Source organism: Ambystoma mexicanum, chromosome 2p, assembly GCF_040938575.1.
Source record: "Ambystoma mexicanum isolate Mex_15411 chromosome 2p, UKY_AmexF1_1, whole genome shotgun sequence".
NCBI classification, from domain to species: Eukaryota; Metazoa; Chordata; class Amphibia; order Caudata; family Ambystomatidae; genus Ambystoma; species Ambystoma mexicanum.
Genome location: NC_090923.1, coordinates 1,308,272,174 through 1,308,278,177, shown reverse-complemented (window position 1 = coordinate 1,308,278,177; position 6,004 = coordinate 1,308,272,174). Strand labels below are relative to the sequence as shown.

At 44.0% G+C, this 6,004-nt stretch overlaps 1 non-coding gene across 1 annotated transcript; it reads left to right on the top strand.

Annotated features, from left to right (window-relative positions):
- Positions 1–5,359: 5,359 nt before the first annotated feature.
- On the top strand, positions 5,360–5,466 carry LOC138567997 (U6 spliceosomal RNA). Its single transcript, XR_011302374.1, has one exon. It is a non-coding gene; the product is annotated as a U6 spliceosomal RNA (small nuclear RNA).
- Positions 5,467–6,004: the final 538 nt, after the last annotated feature.

Sequence of the window (6,004 nt, the reverse complement as noted above, 5' to 3'; positions counted from 1 at the left end):
GGCACATGTCTGGACAGAAACTTTCTTAATTTGCAAGTCTTTATTTTTTAATATATCTTTTTTTATTGAAGATTGACATTTTATGTTCATTCATATTACACGACAACACAATACATTTTGCGCCAAATTCAACACTAATGCCTCAGGAGCCTTTTACTTGTGAGTCCTCTTGACTGAATGAACAGCCCTGTCCCCTTCAGTTTCTTGACTTGTACTTTTAGAAGTGGCACGCTTCTTTTTTTTTTTTTTTTTTATCCCATTCTACCAAACTCAGTATTATCACTTTCCTCCTTGTTGTGCACTCCAGCGTAAACTGCTTTAAGGTGCTGTTTGCAAACATCGCTCTGAACCACAGCTTTACTTGCTTCAGGGCCTTAATCTTTAATTGGGGCTGAGCAGTGTACTCCGGATTTGGCTGCTTTTAGTTGGTTGATTTCTTTTTTGATTTCTGTAACTTTCAAAAAGTCCCATTGTGAAATACCATTGTGACAATGTGCTGCAGTGCATGAAAACCTAAAATTAATGGTAGGGAGAGGGAGGGGGGGTAGGGGGGAAGAGAGAGGGCGGGAGGGTGGGAAGGAGTGAGTGAGGGAGGGAGAGAGGGAGGAGAGAGAGACAGAGAGAGAGAAAACAAAGAAAATATGGTATTTGGGGGCTATGTATTTGCATGGAAAAGATTTTGGCCTTTTAATCAAGTGGGAAGGGGCTCTGTGGTTGGTATCCCAGCCTGTTGATGCTTTGTTGAGTTGCTTGGAACATGCAAGGAAGGAGACCTGAAGCACTCCCGACCAGGTTGCATGTCTCCAAGTTACTGAAATCCCACAGACCTCCTCCCTGTGCCACAAAGTCCTGGGCACTGAGCTCTGCAGTTGTTGCCCACAGGTCGCCAAGTGTCCCAGATTTACTTTCTCAGAGTTGCTAGTTACTGCTACCCCACCTCGACCACTATATTTTCCCCAGATACTTGCTACTGTGGAGCAAGCAGGGCTAAGGAGAGGGAGAGGGGGTGTGCCTATGCAAATTATCTGCCAGTGTGCTTCCTGGGAGGTCATTCCATCTCACCAGCTGACACCTGGGCAGCGGCAGGTAATTTGGAGAACAGACATATCCGGACAGGCCACAGAGCAAAGGCTGGGCCGTTGATTGAGGATCCCTTTAGCCATGTCTCCCTAAGTTACTGAGGTCCAGAAAAATTCCACCCTCAGCTCTCATAGAGAGGTCCTTGGCCGATCGTGGCCGATCAGGGCTGTGAAGGGTCAGGGGGGACTGCACACTGCCTCACCTTTTCACTGCTTTCTGTAGCGGTAATGCTTTTGCAGAAGGGGCCTGTACAAGTGATTTTGTTCTGCGCTGTGCGAAAGTCACATTTATCCACTGACATTAACCAAATTACTTGCGCTGTTCAACGCACATACATGCATAGAAATCATGTTATGTTTTTTGGGGAAGGTCTAGAGGGTCCTGCTGATGATTTATTAAGCTGTCTGCTACTCTTGCTTTTACATAGTCTTCCCTGCCCAGGCATGTTTAAGGCATACTGTATGTCCCTCCATTACAATGAAAACTCTGTTGAAAGCACAGAGGTACATAGGAATGGATCTGTTAAGAAATGAAACAAAAAGTCTGGAAAAATGTCGAAACGGGTAGGATTTGGGCTTACAATTAACTGACTCACAGTCAGATGTGCTATCCCCTGACCCACTGATCCCCTTTCCTTTTGTGTAATCCTTTTGTTCTCAGTAGGGTTTTCCAAAGTGGCTTTCAAATAAAAGATCCTAGACCTGCATTTTGTGGCACACATGCCTCATATCCCGTTGCTCTTGATAAACTCACATCATCTCCCACCAATACAAGCTGTAAAAGATTTTCAGGGCTTAGCCAAGCAAACTAGACGCAGGTCAAAGGTTGAGCAATCCTTTAATCAGCAGCAAAGTTAACATTGAAATCAGCCTCAGAATCTCTTAAAGGATGGGCCAACATCTGTTGCTGGCAGCGTGCAAAGGGGCAGCCTGGGTGCTGACACCTTAAGCCATCTCCTGTTCTTGCCTTGTCCTTGATCCAGCCATGGGCCCACATACACTCAGAGGTACAGAGTGTTTCTCATGTCTATGGGTCTGCTGTGATGCTCTCACGCTTGCATCACCCAGCCATCGTGATGGGGAGGGGGTGTCGATTTGCAAGCACCCTTGAGCATGAATCTTTAAATATAATTGGCATTAAACCAAACCCTTTAGGACCAGATCAATAAAGCAGCAAAGAATGCTGATGTATTGCTGTTTGCCGCTTAATTCCATACCATCCGACATCTAAATGGTGTTTGGTCAAACGTTTGCCATATCAAATGTCCTTATGTCAAAGAGCAGAAAGTCCAGAGGTCCTAATCAATGGTTTGGTTGGCTCTCCCTTTGCGCTTGCCTTAAGGCGTCAGCACCAGGGGCTGTCCGATTGCGCCCTGCAAGCAACCAATGTTGGCCCATCCTTTAAGAGATTCTGAGGCTGATTTCAATGTTAATTTTGCTGCTGGTTTAAGGATTGCTCAACCTTCGGCCCACGTCTAATTTCCTTGGCTATGCCCTTGAAATATTTTACAGATTGTATTGGTGGGAGATGACGTGGGTTTATCAAGAGCAACGGGATATGAGGCATGTGGGCCATAAAAAACAGGTCTAGGATCTTTTGTATAAGAAAGTCTCTTTAAGTAGGGAACTTTGGACAACACTGCTGAGAGGAAAAGGATTACACAAAAGGCAAGGGGGTCAGTGGGTCAAGGGATAGCACATCTGACTGTGAGTCAGTTTATTGTAAGTCCAAATCCTACCTGTTTCAACATTTTTCCAGGCTTTTTGTTTCATTTCTTAACAGATCCATTCCTATGTGCCTCAGCAACCCATGTACTAATATTGGAATGAAAATGGGAAAATTGAATTTGACCCTGCTTCAAAGGATGACACGCACATTCGTAAAGCATTCACTATTTTTGGCACACGACAGGACAAAAACTTTCTTAATCTGCAAGTCTTTATTTTTGAATACATCTTTTTTAATGAAGATTGAAATTGTATGTTCATTCATTTTACACGACAACACAATACATTTTGCGCCAAATTCAACACTAATGACTCTGGAGCCTTTTACTTGTGAGTCCTATTGACTGAATGAACAGCCCCATCCCCTTCAATTTCTTGACTTGTACTTTTAGAAGTGGCACGCTGCTTTTGTTTTTTTATCCCATTCTACCAAACTCAGTATTAACACTTTCCCCCTTGTTGTGCACTCCAGCGTAAACTGCTTTAAGGTGCTATTTGCAAACATCGCTCTGAACTACAGCTTTACTTGCTTCTAGGCCTTAATCTTTAATTGGGGCTGAGCAGTGTACTCCGGATTTGGCTGCTTTTAGTTGGTTGATTTCTTTTTTGATTTCTGTAACTTTCAAACAGTCCCATTGTGAAATACCATTGTCACAATGTGATGCAGTGCAGGAACACTTAAAATTAATGGTAGGGAGAGGGAGCGGGGGTTGTGGGGGATGGGAAGGAGGGAGGGAGGGAGGAGAGAGAGAGACAGAGAGAGAGAGAAAACAATTAAAAGCCTAAAATCTTTGCCATGCAAACACATAGCCCCCGAATACCATATTTTCTTTATGTGGAAAGGGGCTCTGTGGCTGGTATGGCAGCCTGTTGATGCTTTGTTGAGTTGCTTGGAACGTGCATGGAAGGAGACCTGAAGCACTCCCGACCAGGTTGCATGCCTCCAAGTTACTGAAATCCCACAGACCTCCTCCCTGTGCCACAAAGTTCTGGGCGCTGAGCTCTGCAGTTGTTCCCCACAAGTTGCCAAGCACCCCAGATTTACTAGTTACTACTACCCCACCTCGACCACTATATTTTCCCCAGATACTTGCTACTGTGGAGTAAGCAGGGCTAAGAAAGAGGGAGAGGGGGTTTGCCTATGCAAATCATCTGCCAGTTTGCTTCCTGCGAGGTCATTCCATCTCACCAGCTGACACCTGGGCAGCGGCAGGTAATTTGGAGAACAGACATATATGGACAGGCCACAAAGCAAAGGCTGAGCCGTTGATTGAGGATCCCTTTTGCCATGTCTCCCTAAGTTACCGAGGACCAGAAAATTCCACCCTCAGCTCTCATAGAGAGGTCCTTGGCCGATCGTAGCCGATCAGAGGAGTGAAGTGTCGGAGGTGACTGTACACTGCCTCACCTGCCCTGCTTTCTACAGTGGTAATGCTTTTGCAGAAGGGGCCTGTACAAGAGATTTTGTTCTGCACTGTGGGAAAGTGACATTTATCCACTGACATTAACCAAACTACTTGCGCTGTTCAACGCACATGTATGCAGAGAAATCATTTTATGTTTTTTGGGGAAGGTCTAGAGGGTCCTGCTGGTGATTCTTTTAAGCTGTCTGCTACTCTTGCTTTTACATAGAGTCTTCCCTGCCCAGGAAGGTATACTGTATGTCCCTCCCTTACAATGAAAACTCTGTTCAAAGCACAGAGGTACATAGGAATGGATCTGTTAAGAAATGAGACAAAAAGCCTGGAAAATTTCAAAGCAGGTAGCATTTGGACTTACAATAAACTGACTCACAGTCAAATGTGCTATCATTTGACCCACTGAACCCCTTACCTTTTGTGTCATACTTTTGCTCTCAGTGGGGTTGCCCAAAGTTCCCTTCTTAAAGCGGCTTTCTTTTAAAAAATCCTAGACCTGCTTTTTGTGGCACACATGCCTCATATCCCGTTGCAGTTGATAAAGTCACATCATCTCCCACCAGTACAAGCTGTACAAGATTTCCAGGGCTTATCCTTGCAATCTAGACGTGGGTCGAAGGTTGAGCAATCCTTAAATCAGCTGCAAAGTTAAAATTGAAATCAGCCTGAGAATCCTTTAAAGGATGGTCCAACATCTGTTGCTTACAGGGCTCAATCGGACAGCCTCTGGTGCTGACGCTTTAAGCCACCTCCTGTTCTTGCCTTGTCCTTGTTACAGCCATGGGCCCACATACACTCAGAGGTACAGAGTTTTTCTCATGTCTATGGGTCTGTTGTGATGCTCTCAGGCTTGCATCAGCCAGCCATTGTGATGGGGAGGGGGTGTCATTTTGCAAGCACCCTGGAGCATTAATCTTTATATCTTTAAATATAATTGGCATTAAACTAAAACCCTTTAGGACCAGATCAATACAGCAGCAAAGAATGCTTATTCATTGTTGTTTGCCTCTTCATTTCATATCACCCGATATCTAAATGGTGTTTGGACTTTCTGCCCTCTGACATAAGGACATTTGGTATGGCAAACCTTTGACCAGAGGTCCTAATCAATGGTTTGATTGACTCTCCCTTTGCGCTTGCTTCTGCAACACATGTACTAATATTGGAATGATAATGGGAAAATTAAATTGGCCCCTGCTCTAAAGGATGACACGCACATTCGTAAAGCATTCACTATTTTAGGCACATGTCTGGACAGAAACTTTCTTAATTTGCAAGTCTTTATTTTTTAATATATCTTTTTTTATTGAAGATTGACATTTTATGTTCATTCATATTACACGACAACACAATACATTTTGCGCCAAATTCAACACTAATGCCTCAGGAGCCTTTTACTTGTGAGTCCTCTTGACTGAATGAACAGCCCTGTCCCCTTCAGTTTCTTGACTTGTACTTTTAGAAGTGGCACGCTTCTTTTTTTTTTTTTTTTTTATCCCATTCTACCAAACTCAGTATTATCACTTTCCTCCTTGTTGTGCACTCCAGCGTAAACTGCTTTAAGGTGCTGTTTGCAAACATCGCTCTGAACCACAGCTTTACTTGCTTCAGGGCCTTAATCTTTAATTGGGGCTGAGCAGTGTACTCCGGATTTGGCTGCTTTTAGTTGGTTGATTTCTTTTTTGATTTCTGTAACTTTCAAAAAGTCCCATTGTGAAATACCATTGTGACAATGTGCTGCAGTGCATGAAAACCTAAAATTAATGGTAGGGAGAGGGA